This window comes from Bos taurus, chromosome 17 (genome assembly GCF_002263795.3).
Source record: "Bos taurus isolate L1 Dominette 01449 registration number 42190680 breed Hereford chromosome 17, ARS-UCD2.0, whole genome shotgun sequence".
Classification (NCBI taxonomy): Eukaryota; Metazoa; Chordata; class Mammalia; order Artiodactyla; family Bovidae; genus Bos; species Bos taurus.
The window spans coordinates 66,790,087-66,804,528 of NC_037344.1; the positions used below are offsets into that span (position 1 = coordinate 66,790,087).

Genomic DNA, 14,442 nt, shown 5'->3' on the forward strand with positions numbered 1-14,442 from the left:
TGTGCCCGAATGCTCCCAACCCTTAGTCATTCAGTCTCTCTCGGGAGAGATTCATAAGCCTCCTTACCCCTGTGCCAGCTGTGGTCTTGCAGGAAGTCCCTCCAGTTGGGCGGGCCTCAGTTTTCGCATCTGCTAAATGGGCACACGAATAACACTACCACAGATTAGCCTGGATTCTCCAGAGAAAAAGAACCAGCAGAGATCTTCCTCATAGACTGCTTGAGAGAATCCGTGGGGCTGGCCAAAAGCCTGGTATACAGTCGGTGCTCAGTAAGTGGTGAATATTGTGGTGGTCTGGTTGGATTTTGCGGTGCTAGGGTGACCACCAGTTGCGGTTATCCGATGAACCTGAGAAGCAGGGTTGGAGGGGGCGTCCCCTCTGGCTCTGGAGAAAGTGGACGCTGCCAGAGAGGGTGAGGAGGCCGGTCCCCGGCCCAGCTGGGATCCTTTCCAACGCAGAGGAGCCATCAGCCCACGAGAAATAAAAGGCCAACCGGGAAAGTCGTGCCAACCGTCCATAATCGCCTGTAATTTGCGCTCAGCCTCTCGAGGCAAAAGGATTTTGTCAAAAGCTTTTCACGGTCCAGTGGTCCCATAGCCCAAGGTCACTTGGATCGAGTCCTCTCTGACACGTATTTATTATCAGGTGGAAATGGCATTTGGGTTTCTCCCAAGCTGTGTGCAGACGCCGTCTCGGGCCACTGCTGAGCTCCTCCATGGGCAGTCCTGGCAGAAGCGTGGCTGGGAGAAGGGCCTGGCCCCTGGGGGCACGCCGGTGAATGGCAGTGGCCAAGGGGAGAGCAAGCAGGAGGCTGTCTCTGCTGCCCCCCGCGCCCCCCCCCCACAGCTGTGGAGTCTACCTTCAGGCCAGGATTTAAACTAAGCCTGTGTTCCCATCTGTGAAATGTGCATAAGAAGTGGTTAACTGTGCCTGGCCCACAGTGAGCCCCCTAGAGCTGGTAGCCGCTGTGGTTACTTTTAGTAACAACTTCCCCTTGGGACTTCCGTGGTATCCAGTAGTTAAGAATCCACCTTCCAATGCAGGGGATCCGGTTTCGATCCTTGGTCGAGGAACTAAGATCCTACAATGCCATGGAGTAACTAAGCCCACGTGCCACAGCTAAGACCCAACTCAGCCGAATAAATAAATAAATATTTTAAAAAATCCTTCCTCTTCGTTCCTGAACCCACAGGCGAAGCCGCAGCACAGCACATGAGAACGTGACCGTTGTCCCGTGCACTGCTGGTTCCCTGGGTCCAGGGACGGCCCGCTCACGGTGAGCGGCTGATCGCAGTCCTGGAGGAAAGGAGGGAGGCCTACAGAGACCTCATCTCACGATGCAAGAATGGGATGAGGGCTATTCCCCTGATTTGTGAATTTCTTTACGGGCAACATCTTCCAGAGGTATAAAACTGACATTGCATTTAGTTATTCATTTCTCAAATGGCTTTTATGGAAGTGAATATGAGCATGTGGTGGCCTAGGGAAGCCCGACTCCATTCACCGCTGCTACTGCTGGAGGCTCTGTTCCAGCTGTAAGGGGATGTGTTTCGGGGACACCCTGTGCTGGGGTCCCTGAGTCCGGATGCAGATGCCGAGGGGTGGTCTAGTGGTATCGGGAGGAGGTGGTCAAGAGCAACGACTCTGAAGTCTGAATGCTTGGCTTCTGCCGCCTACCCCCATTCCCCAGGCTGTGTGATCTTAGGCGTGTTACTTAACTTCTCTGTGCTCCAGCGTCTTCAACAGTGAAGTGGAGAGCTGTGGATGAACCTCATAGGATCGTTGTGAGAGTTCCATCGAGAGAGGACACTTGAGCGTTTTAGCACAGGATCTGGCAAATAAGATGCTCTCGGGAAGTCTGTTTAATGGAGAAGGAGAATCCTTCCAGTTTAATATCCGTTCAACAGACATGATTCGAACATCCAGAGAATGTTGGTTACTGGGGTGAACAAGACTGAAGTTTTCCCCAAGTGCATTCCCGGACGCACACCTGGATGTGGAGGGCCCGAAGGCCCAGATGCCTCTGTAATTGTGACTCCAGGGAAAGGCCTGGGGTGAGGTGTGACTGCAGTCCCCGCCGGTCCCGCGTGGCCCCCAGGCTGCCCAGTCTCATGATACACAGGCTCATTGTGCTGGAACCTGCACACGTGCTCACATGACTTCAGGCAGAGGCCTCAACCATCAAGCCGGAGGCACATGACGGAGCAGCAAGGGTTGAGCTGGAAAGGCCTGGAGGGAGACTCAGCCCGCCCCCTCCCCACCTTGGAATCATAGCCTCTCGTCCAGCTGAGGCCCTCTCTGGCCTCTGCTTCCACTTCTGTGACTCTCAGGCAAGCTGCAGGCCTCTGGGGTACAGGGAGGATGCTCTAGGCATGTCTGCATCCTACAGGTCAGCCAGGGAAAGAGGCCAAGTGGACAGCGAGCCTGGACTGGGCATCAAAGATGTCTCAAAGAGTCCCAGATTCCTTGCTGGCTGCGAGATCTGAGAAGCGACTTCTCTGTCTTCAGTTTCTCCATCCCTTTGCTGTTCTTTAGTCGCTCAGTCGTGTCCGACTCTTTGCGACCCCATGGACTGTAGCCCACGAGGCTCCTCTGTCCGTGGGGTTTCCCAGGCAAGAATACTGGAGTGGGTTCCTTCTCTGGGGGATCTTCTTGACCCAGGGACCAAACCCAAGTCTCCTGCGTTGCAGGTAGACTCTTTACCACTGAGCTACCAGGGAAGCCCTTCCCTATCCCTACAATAGAGTATCTCACTTCCCAGAACCTTTTTGAGGATGGGTGAAATGAACCATAGACAAGGGCCAGTGGTTGAGTAGCCCTTCATCAAAGGTGGGAGAGCATGTCACCAAGGGGCCAGACCAGGCTCTGGAGTGGTGCTGAGCTGGCTTCAGACCCAGTTCCCAACCATGAGGCACTGGGAACATCCCAGACCTCACCTCTCCGGGCCTCAGCTTACCCATCTGTCAAACAGGGAGAATGGAAACCATCTCTGCATCTTCAGTCTGTTGTGAGAGTGAGAAAAAATACTAGATCAAAACCATACAACACAGAACCTGGAAGGGAGGAAGGGCTCTCTAAGTGATAGGTAACATATAGTCAATAGGTTGCTTGCTTGTTTCGGCCTCACAGTGCGCCTCGCGCCACCTTAGCTCCCCAGCCAGGGATCGAACCGCATGCCCTGCATCGGAAGCATGGAGTCTTAACCACGGGACCCCCGGGGAAGTCCTCCCTTTTTAAAACAAGTGTTTGGCTGCACCAGGTCTCAGTTGTGGCACACGGGATCTAGTTCCCTGACCAGGGATCGAACCTGGGCCCCGTGCACTGGGAGCACAGAGTCTTAGCCACTGGACCACCAGGGAAGTCCCTTCAAAGTTTTTTAAGCACCTATTTAAGGTGCTTTTTGAGTGGTTTTCTTTGTTTGTTTGTTTGTTTTAGTGTTTTTTAAGCACCTACTAAGTCCCAATCACATTTCTAGGCACTTGTGATAGGTCAGGGAAGAAAACAGGTCTCCTGGATCTTACGATCAAACAGGAGAGACAGGCATGGATATGATGAAATAAACTATAGAGTAAGCTGATAAAGGGAGAAAATAAAGCTGGCAGAGGGGACAGAGTGTTGAGAGGTTGACATCCTGGTGGGGTAGCCAGGGGAGGAATTGGTGGAAAGATGGCTTTGGGTAGAGAGCCAAAGGCAGCAAGGGCATGAGGCAGGGCATTACCTGGGGGTAAAAGTGGCCCAGACAGGGGTACCATCAGTGCAAAGGCCCTGTGGTACATCCTGGAGATGAGGAGGATGGAGTCAGGGAAACGATTGGGCAGATCCTTGTGGACATCATAAGGGCTTTTTTCGGAGTGAAACAGGAGCTATCAGAGGATTTTGAACACAGCAATTATGTGATATGACATGTTCTGAAAAGAGCATCTTAACTGATGTGTTAAGTACAGACTAAAGGAGTTAGCGTTGGACCCAAGGGATGCCATTAAGAGGCCGTGGTCCAGGCAAAAGTTGGTAGTGATGGTGATGATGGATGCCGAGGGGTGGATATTATCGTTGCCCAGCTTATCAAGCTATTGCCAATGTGTCTTGCCTGGGGCCTCGCAGTAGGCACAGCCTCCCCCTCGATCGCCCATCCTGCCTGCAGTGGCCGCCCCACACCCCCAGCCAATGTCGCATCTCCTGTCCTCCTGTCCCAGACATTTGTCAGCCGCCTTTTTACTGCAGCCTGGCCAGGCAGAGAGGTGTCAGTGCCTTTAATCTTCCCTGGCGCCAATCTCCCCTGCCCCTTAATCATGGCAGCCGGAGTGTGCTGGCCCCAAGCCAACTCGTCCACGTCTGTCTGCGATCAAGGGGCCCGGAGTGAACTCCCAGGAAACCACTGGGATTTCAGGAAACCGCTGAATCTCCCCAGCTGGGAGGAGCCTCAGGGAGACCCACATCTGGGGACCCCGTTTCATATACACCGAGGGTTGGTGAGCACGAGCCTCTCTCCACCCCACACACGGGTTAGTTGCCCTGTTGATTAGTTGCAGAGCCACCATTGAAACTGATGGCTCAGCGGGTAAAGAATCCACCTGCCAATGCAGGAGACACAGGAGACTGCGGTTCAATCCCTGGATCAGGAAAGTCCCCCGGAGGAGGATATGGCAACTCACTCCAGTACTCTTGCCTGGAGAATTCCATGGACAGAAGAGCCTGGCGGGCTACAGTCCATGGGGTCGCAAAGAGACAGACACGACAGAGCACAGGGGAGGCTGGAGCTCAGGTCTGGCTTCTAACTCTGTATCTTCCGGCTCCAGGAGGAATGGCCCCACCCTTTGCTGGATATTTTGCCTCGTCCAGTGGAAGACCTCATCTTTCCACTCTACAGACCTATGTCCCTCCCTCTGCAGACCTGAGGACAGGTGGGTTTTAACCACATCTGATGGTGAGCCTGGGGTCCACTCTGCCTGCTTGATTTCCTCACCTCAGTTGGCTGTTGGGTGGCCAGAACTGTCTTCATTCAGATCTGAACTGAGAGCTGGCACTCAGGAGGAAGTGAGGGAATACAGGGCATCTGAGCAGAGGCAGGTCCTGGGAGGTGGCCGGGGCCTCTGGATGCTGCCCAGCACTCCTCCTGACTTTGCTGGGCTGGCTGCATCACAGCACATGCTTCTCCAGGTGACCAGGACTTGCTCCCAGCATCCTCACCAGCGTGGCGTCAGCACACTGCTGACCTTCCCTCAGAGAAAATGATGGCGCAGCTCTAATGTAATACACAGCACAATGACTATAGTTAATAATACTGCTGTTGTTCAGTCGCTCAGTCGTGTCTGACTCTATATGACCCCATGGACGGTAGCCCACCAGGCCCCTCTGCCCATAGATTTCCTAGGCAAGAATACTGGAGTGGGCCATGCCCTCCTCCAGGGGAGCTTCCCGACCCAGGAATCGAACCCGCGTCTCCTGCTTGGCAGACGGATTCTTTACCACTGAGCCGTCTGGGAAGCCTGTATTGCATATTTGAAAGTTGCATAGATCATACAAGTTCTCGTCCCAAGAATAAAACTTTGTAACTGTTGTGGTGGTGGAGTTGTGATACAACTAAACTTATTGTAGTGATCATTTTGCAATATATTCAAATTTTGAATTATCAATGTTGTACACCTGAAACTAATATAGTGTTATATGTCAATTATATATCAATTTTTTAAGAAAAAGATTATTAGGGGCCATCCTAGGGACCATCTTAGTACCCTAGGATTTGTCTGTTACACAGATTTTGTTAAAAGAGTAACTAGGAGCCAGTCATGCAAAGCCATGGGGAAAGAGCTGGGAATGGCGAGTGCAAAGGCCCTGAGATAGATATGAGTTTGTAGAAAGGTTTAAAAGCCAGGTATGACTGGAGTATATGAAACAGAGGGAGAGTGAGATGACGAGATGAACAAATGCAGTGCGCAGTGAAGCAGAACGAAATGAAATGAGTGAGAATCAGAGCTAGAAACACAGGACCCGAACTCAGGAGACCCAGCCTCGAATTCCAGGCGAGCTCCTCACTCACAGGGTAGTCCCAGGCCATTTCCCTTTCCTCCATGGCCCAGGGTTCCCTTTTATGAGCTGAAGGGGGTCCTGAGAACCCTTCTAGCTTAAGCAACCCCCAAGTCTCCAATGCAGTGAATGATGAAGAAAGTGAAAGCGTTAGTCGCTCAGCTGTATCTGACTCTTTGTGACCGCATGGACTGAAGCCCACCAGGCTCCTCTTCCACGGGATTTCCCAGGCAAGAATAGTGAAGTGGGTAGCCATTTCCTTCTCCAGGGGGTCTTCCCGACCCAGGAATCAAGCAGAGGTCTCCTGCATTGCAGGCAGATTCTTTACCGTCTGAGCCACCAGGGAAGCCCCCACAATGAATGATGCCTACAGCTAATTAGCAAATGACACCAAATTCATTAAGGCCTGGGAAAGTGATTGTCTCCACCTCAGGCTTTCTCATGCTTCTCGGAAGTCTTTGGAGGGGTTGGGCAGGGGGCAAGGAGGACTGCTGCTGCTGCGGTTGCAGCTAAATCGCTTCAATCGTGTCCGACTCTGTGCGACCCCATAGATGGCAGCCCACCAGGCTCCCCTGTCCCTGGGATTCTCCAGGCAAGAACACTGGAGTGGGTTGCCATTTGCTTCTCTATCCAGCAGCAAATACTGCAACAATACCTTAGGGCATGGGTGTGGGAGTTTTCAGTCTCCCAGATGAGCACCCAGCCCTCTGGGCCCCAGCTGGAGCAGCAGGCACAGGTCTGCACAAGTTGTTAAGCCTCCTCCTCCCCCTCAACCCACCCCCACTCCCACCGGGCAGGATGCTCAGCCTGGGGCCCAGCCCTCCTCACTGACCATCCACAGGGAGCTACTGTGGCCCCATGAAACACTGGGACTGGATTTCTGCCCGTCCAGAATCATGGTGGCGGGTGGGATTTTGAGGTCTGCTGGGGATTTTCTTCCTCTTCTTCTACTTCTTTTTTTTTTTTTTTTGTGGTCAGTTCCAGAAGAAACATTGGCTTTCAACAGACCCAATGAAAGGAAGGGTGGGCCTCCATTAAAGCGGGACTCTATCCAGATTTCCTTGCATCACTTTGGGGAGAAAAGGCTCTTCCCCGCTGGGAGGAGGGCAGGGCAGAGGGACGATGGATGTTCCGAACACTTGGTTCTGTCGTGTGGTCACCTCGAAGGCTCAGAGTTCAAAGAGGAGCCTGAGTGAACGGGAGGTGTTGAGAGCAACTGCTAAGATCCAGGGTTCAGAAGAGAGAGTTGGAAGTTCCACTGGGACATTGTCCGGCCAAAAGGGCCGGGATCCTGACAGCCCGCCGCTGGCTGGAGATGGGGAACTTGGCAAAAATGTCCCAGTGTGTGATGACGACTGATATTGTTTTTGGAAGTAGACTTACTGTTTTTGTAAAATTGACACTATCCAATTGTGTAAGAAAATAAGAAGGAGGGAAGGAGGGACAGAGGGATGAAGAGAGGAAGAAGACATTGAAAAGTGCAAGGAAGAAAGTCAAAGTCAGCGTTAGGGCTTCTGAACTAGACCTTCTAGACTTGAGGCAGAGGTGAGGAGAACTATTTCCCACTTGTACCCCCAAGGGTCTTAATTCAGGGGAAGATGATCCTATAGGAGAAAATATGGTGCGATTAGGATTTTCCTTGGAGAAGGCAATGGCACCCCACTCCAGTACTGTTGCCTGGAAAATCCCATGGACAGAGGAGCCTGGTAGGCTGCAGTCCATGGGGTCGCTAAGAGTCAGACACGACTGAGTGACTTCACTTTCACTTTTCACTTTCATGCATTGGAGAAGGAAATGGCAACCCACTCCAGTGTTTTTGCCTGGAGTATCCCAGGAACGGGGGAGCCTGGTGGGCTGCCGTCTATGGGGTTGCACAGAGTCGGACACGACTGATGCAACTTAGCAGCAGCAGCAGGATTTTCCTAGGAGGGCCATTCACACCCAGTTGGTTGGAAACCAAGCCCAGCAGACAGACAGGCAGGATCCCAGTCTGCCCATACTCCTGGATCTGCTGCTCTTCCCTGAAGGCAGTCATTGCGCCTAGGTCCACTTCCTGTGTAGCCTTGGAAGCTTCCTGGGAGGGAGAAAACAGAGTGTGGTTTCTGAGCGTCACAGAAGCAACTGTCAAGCAGAGAAGAGCAGGGTGGGAGATGAGGGCACAGGGCTTTGACTTTCATTCATGCCCTAGGCAAGCTGGTACCACTTGTTCTGGGTGCTTGGAAGGGTCAGAAGCACCCGGATGCCCAAACAGGGGATAGTTTCCTCCCCCATGTTTCTGACTCTGATGGTGATATCCCAATTAGAACCTGAGATGCTCAGTTACACAGAAGGAGAGTGTTCGGTGGCATAGCACTCCGGGCATGCTTGATGTTCGCCAGAGCTGAGGGCTTAATCCTTCTTCCTTCTCAAAATGGAGAAAACGGAGGCTCTGGGACTGGAAGTGACCTCCTCAAGGTCACAAGTTTATTCTGTGGCAGAGGAAGGATCAGTACACAGATCTTCTCAAATCTGGCCTTTGCTCTTATTTCTCCAGCTTCATTTCCCACTTTATTCTCCCCGAGGCTTTGTCCAGCACCAGCTGTGAGCCATGCATGCCTTCCACGCTGCCGTTCCTCGTCTCCACACTGTTGCCTGTGCTATTTCCTCTCTTTGGAAGTCCTTTGTCCTGTTTCGGTGAGTTCCGAGCTGTGTTTGGAGGGAGTTTGGATGTCTTCCAGGCCGCTTTCCCTGATACCCCCCAGTGAAGAAGTGCCTGCCCTGTACCTGCACAGTATTTGTGCTGTTTACATTTATTGTTGTAATCGTCTAGTGTGTCTCCCCACATGCTTGAAAGCAGTAACCAAGTCCTATTTAGCGCTACTTCCCTACAGCATCACACAGATAAATATTTGTTGAATGAATGAATGAATTTGAATTTGTAGACATTCTTATAACTTTATGCTGAAATGACAACCATCATACCTTCAGCACCAGGCACAGAAACAGAGACATTTAACCACCAGTTTCTTATCATGAAGTGCTCATCTGAAGATAACAATGCTCTTTATTCTATTCCAGTGCTTATGACTACCCCCCACCCCCACTAAACAGATGGGAAGGGCGCAGCCAGCTGCTCCACTTCTGGGAGAGCAGTATGCCCTCTCTTCCCTGGGCTGTCACCAGCAGTGTGATGAAGCTGCTAGCTCATCAGTGATCTCTTTTATAATTGAAATATTAATTATAAATACTTCTCCTAATTTCCTAATGAAATGTCCCTGTCTCAAACTCCATCAACCTTAGAACCAGAAGACAGAGATGATAAATGGCCAAGACTCTCTAGAAATCCCTTGGGGGATTCAAAGTGGCTTCCTTACCACCACTGATGTTGGCCTCAAGCCTGAGTAGCTGGGTATTTGTCTCCACAGCCAGCAATGTGCTTTATGAACTTGGACATATCAATGACCTCCTCTGAGCCTTCGTCTCCTCAATGATAACATGGAAATAAATATACTATTTGCCTTACAAGGCTGCTATGAGAGGGCTCTATGCAGTGCTAGACATGCACCAAATCATAGCAGTTATTACTATTGGTGTTGTTATCATTAGGGCAGCTGGAGTCTGACAGCCTGGGTTTCAGTTTTGGCTTCACCAAGCTGGGAAATCTCAGACAAGTAACCTGATGTTTCTGAGTGTATGTTTTCTTATTTGCCAAAGGGGATAATAATAGTTTCAACCTCACAGGGTTGTTGTGAGGATTAAATGAGATGGTAATGTGAACTCACTCTTTGAAGTGACAGGCACAGAAGCAGTGCTTGGTAAATCATAGTCTTAAATGGGGGATTCGTAGGGGTCCTGGGGGAACACTCCTAGACACTCTGAAGGCGACTTTGCTTCTGGAAGGCAAGACAATACATAAGAATTCACAGTGGCTCAGTATAGTCCAGACAGGGACAGCCAGAGCCCCTGCCCTCCTGGAAAGCACGTTCTATTTGGGATACGGCAACGAACAGGTCACTATTAAAATAATGATGAACTGGAGGGAATTGGGTGCCAGGCCCTCTAGATGAGGAGATCAGAGAAAGTGGTGCTATTAATGCTCACACGCAGGGCCCAGGCCCTCCATTCAATCTCCAAATGGCTTTTTCCCAGAGCCGTAAGGGTTCATATGCAAATTAACACCGGGAGATTTGCCCAAATATCCCAGAGTTCCTAAGAAGAATTTGTAGACCAGATCCCCATACTCAAACCCTTTGGAGAATTCTTCCACAGCTCGAAGCATCTGCCTTTCAAATCTTGCATCCCCCCTCCCTCATCCCTGCTGTGTGACTTTGGATCACTTACTTAACCTCTCTGAGCCTTAACTTCCTCATTGTTTATACATGGTGATGATAATAACACCAAACTCAGAGAGTTGATAGGAGAATTCAAGGAGATCATATATAAGAAAACACACACCTATGATTCAGAAATGTTAACCACCCTTTATTCTTTTTCTTTACCATCTCACCTCCTTCTGCATTTACTCTTCTTTTCTATAAACCGTCTTCAGTCTATCCCCCATCTTACACTTCTTTCTTGTCACCCGTTTCTTTTCTCTGCTATCTGTTCTCCTTCTTCCTCCTCTTTCTCTTTCTTGACTCATCATCTTCTCCTCCAGGTAAATATCAGAACAAATTTTACCTGAGCGAAGCTAAGAATGCCGGTGCCCTCAAACTATCTCCCAGTGCCCAAAGCAAGAACACGTTCTGCCCAGTCAAACAAAACAAGAAAGTTTGGCTGAGAGACGCTGCCAGCCAGCCTCCTGGTGGTAAATGGGCAAAGGGCTCCTCACTCCACTTCCTGGGCACTGAGGTGTTGGCTGAATTGGCCTCCCTGCAGTCCACATGCACCTCTTTTTCTTCCATCAGCCCAGAGGATAAACATATTATGACCATATTGTGGAGGTATGGGGTGAGGCTTGGGGGCTCCTCTCAAAAGTCAGAAACAGGCATCTTGCTTCTAACTTATTTTAGCTGTTTTCAGTAATACAATTTTCAGTTCACTTGGTTATCAAGAACACACGTTTCCCCTCTTTCTTCTCACCAAAAAGGTGAAGCAGATTTGGGTCGTGCTGGGGGTGGGGGGAGCTACTGGTTTGGTATTCTTTTTTTTTTTTTTTTAATCCCCACTAATTTCTCCATGCGGTGGAGAATTTGTCACACGCGCAGGTCTGTTTGATTTCATTAAACAGAATATTTAAGCATAAAAATTGTTTAATCGCCTTGTGTCATTATGAGATGAATTTCATTTTGCATATATTTGCATATTTCATCAGAATTAAGGCTGCTAATATGCAAATGAGAGACAGGTTGCGGCTGAGGTGTTTATTGTAATAGCTGCAGGCTGTTCCACTTGGACAGCTTTCTAGGTGGTAGGGAAAGAGGGGGAGGGAGGGTTTGGGGTGGCTCAGAACACTTCAGGAAGCCCGTGGGTCTCCGGGGCCTCTGCCTTGGTAGAGGAGCAAAGATGGGTGGGCGTGGCCCGCCTCCCTGGCCCTAGGAGACTGGCCAATCAGAGCACACTGGGCTGGAGAGGCAGGAGGAGGCCCAGCTGTCTGCCCCAGAGGCTCCTGGGAGCCGGTGGGTACCAGGTCCGAGGTGAGGGACCCGAGCGAGGTGGAGGCCATGCTCGTGGCCCAGGCGCGCCCCTGCAGGATGTGCACATGACATTCCGGAGGCCTCTGTAGGTTTCTCTCCTTGTTTGCGTGGCTGCTTCTTCCTATGCCTTCATTTTTTGCTTTCCCTTTGTTTTCTCCATGGCTTTGTTTCAGGCCCTGTTGAGTTTCTTCTTCCCCTTTATTTCTTCCTCTTTGTATTTCCTTTGCAGGTTTCCTCCTGCACCCCAAATGGGCTGGCATCTTGTCTATTGTCTTTTACTTTTCTTTTTTTTTCTTCCTCTACTTCCTCCCCTCTTTGTTCCCACCCTGCTTCGATGGTCCCTTGAGCCTCCACCTCACCTCCACCTTCCTCCATCCCAGACCCACTTTCCTCCCTGACCCACCTCCCTGGAGGGCGTCTGCAGCAGCCAGGAGTGGCTTGAGGTGAGGACAGAATTAGGCGACGCCCCACCGAGTGCAGCTGCCCGGCTCCTCCATGTGAGACCCTTGATGAATCCCTGCCTTCATCTGAAGGTCAGAGATTAGATGCATATCATTCTCCCCTCCAGGGCCTGCACTGCTCGTCCCTTGGAGAGGAGGGGCCTAGCTACTCCCCAGGCACAGACAGAGGAGAATTCTCTTCTTGGAGTCACGAGGCTGTTTCCAGGGCACAGAAGGATTTGATACAGAAGAACTTTCAAAAGAAAGTAGCGTGCATGCTCCCCACTCCTTCCCGCCTGGTGCAGCCAGTGACCAGGTGACCGGCCACACCACTCCGGGAAAGAGGGGTGAGGACGATTTGGAAAAGGGCCATTCATAGGAGCAAAGTCGAAAGGCAGCCTGAGCTGCACACTGGCCTGAACAAACCAAGCAACCCTTTCTCCAGGCCTCAGTTTCTCCATCCATCTCTTGAGATTCTCCTGGAACTTCTTTAGCGGTTGCAGGCAGAAGATGAAAAAAGGGGCAGGATTTGGAGAGAGGAGAATATGATTCTTAGGGGCTTCCCAGGTAGCACTAGTGGTAAGGAATCCACCTGCCAGTGCTGGAGAGGAGACGCAGGAGACGTGGGTTCCATCCCTGCGTCAGGACAGTCCCCTGGAAAAGGAAATGGCAACCATCCCAGTGTTCTTGTCTGGAAAATCCCAGGGACAGAGGAGCCTGTGAGCTACCTTCCGTGGGGTTGCAAAGAGTCGGAGGCAACTGAGCACACACTTGTTTCTTTAGTCAGTCTCTATTTATTGAGCACCTACTGTACACAGGGTGTTGGGTGAACACTGATACAGCTGACGTTTGAATGGGGAAAGCAGGCCCCTGGAAGAAAAGAACAAAGATCATGTCGGACAATGATAAATGCCAGAGGGGTCGTGGTGGGTGGTGACTAGACCCTACCACTTACCCCCATCCGCCCCCGCCATCCGCCCCCCACCTTTGGCTCCTCTTGCTGGTGGCCTCTTCTCGGGTCCGTTTTCTGTGCCTCCCCTCCAGACCACCCAGAGGACCCCACAGAGAATCGCGGCTTCTTCTCTGACTCTTTGAGCATCTCCCCAGAGCTGGTAGAATAGCATCTGCCAGGCGAACCACCCCTGGTCAGATTAGCTCTTCAGGCCTGCGTTAGAGAGCCGGAGCAATTAAAGCAGAATTAATTGGCTAGCAGGCAATCACCTTCCAATCCGAGCAGGGAGAGAGCAGGGCCGGTGTGTTTTGCTGAGTCCACAAACTGAACACAATGCTCATCGACCAGGGGCAGTGGGGAGGGGGTGGCGAGCCGAGCTGGTGGGAATTAGAGACGTTCCCTCCCTCCCCACCCCCGCTGAGTACAACGGCTAGCCACTGGGATGTGGGACGCCAGCTTCGCTGGTGCGGAACTTTCTGGAATAGAACTTTGCCTTGGCAACTTTGAAATGCCCAACTCTGTCCTCTTTGGAAATTTGATTTAATTTTTAATATCTCTATTCTCTCCCCTCCATAGCAAAAGCAATACATTTCCTATTGATTTTTAAAAATCAAATCTTGCACATATGTATGGCTTAGAAAGTCCTATAAAATTATACATCTGCATATAAATGAGTATTTGATGGTGTGGGGGAATCAGCAGAAATAGCCACCTAACTGCCCATGGCAGTTAGCCCTGGTGTGTGTGTGTGTGTGTGTGAAGGTGGGGCGTTGAAAGAGGCTAGGTAACATGTAATATATGTGGACACCAAGGTGGATCATATTGCTTCCTGCTATTGTTACTGTGGATGATCCTGTTTTGATTTTGTATGATTAAAAAAATCCAAACATGTTCCTGGTGAAGAAAGAAATACAGGAAAATGTCAAAGACACCTGAATTCAGGCTCCTCTCTCCACTGGCTGTGTGACCTTTCCAAGTTATTTGCCTACTCTGGGCCTCAGTTTCTTTATCTGTAAAATGGGCTGTAGACATAACTCTTCCCTCAACCTTCTGAGGGAACTGCACATAGATAACTTGCCACAGTGCCCGGCACGTGGCGAGGGCTCAACAGATATGCGTCATCAGTCCTGGCTACTGTCCACCCTTCTGGCAGGGTGCCAAGCATGCAGGGTTTAAAAAATATATATATTTAAATTAATTAATTATTTATTTTGGGCTCACCACATGGTATGTGGGATCCTAGTTCTCCAATCAGGGATCAAACCTGCACCCCCTGCATCAGGAGCATGGAGTCTTAACCACTGGACTGAGAGGGAAGTCCGAGCTTGAAGATTTTAGAGGAACTTGACTTATGGCATCAAAACCCCTTAGGATGCAGAGACCACCAACATACTCCTTCCTGACTTCATT

The 14,442-nt window shown here is 50.7% G+C and overlaps 1 non-coding gene across 1 annotated transcript; it reads right to left on the reverse strand.

The window, feature by feature from the left end:
* Nucleotides 1-3,287: 3,287 nt before the first annotated feature.
* Nucleotides 3,288-3,360, reverse strand: TRNAW-CCA (transfer RNA tryptophan (anticodon CCA)). The gene has a single exon. It is a non-coding gene; the product is annotated as a tRNA-Trp (tRNA).
* Between the last annotated feature and the right edge of the window lie 11,082 nt (nucleotides 3,361-14,442).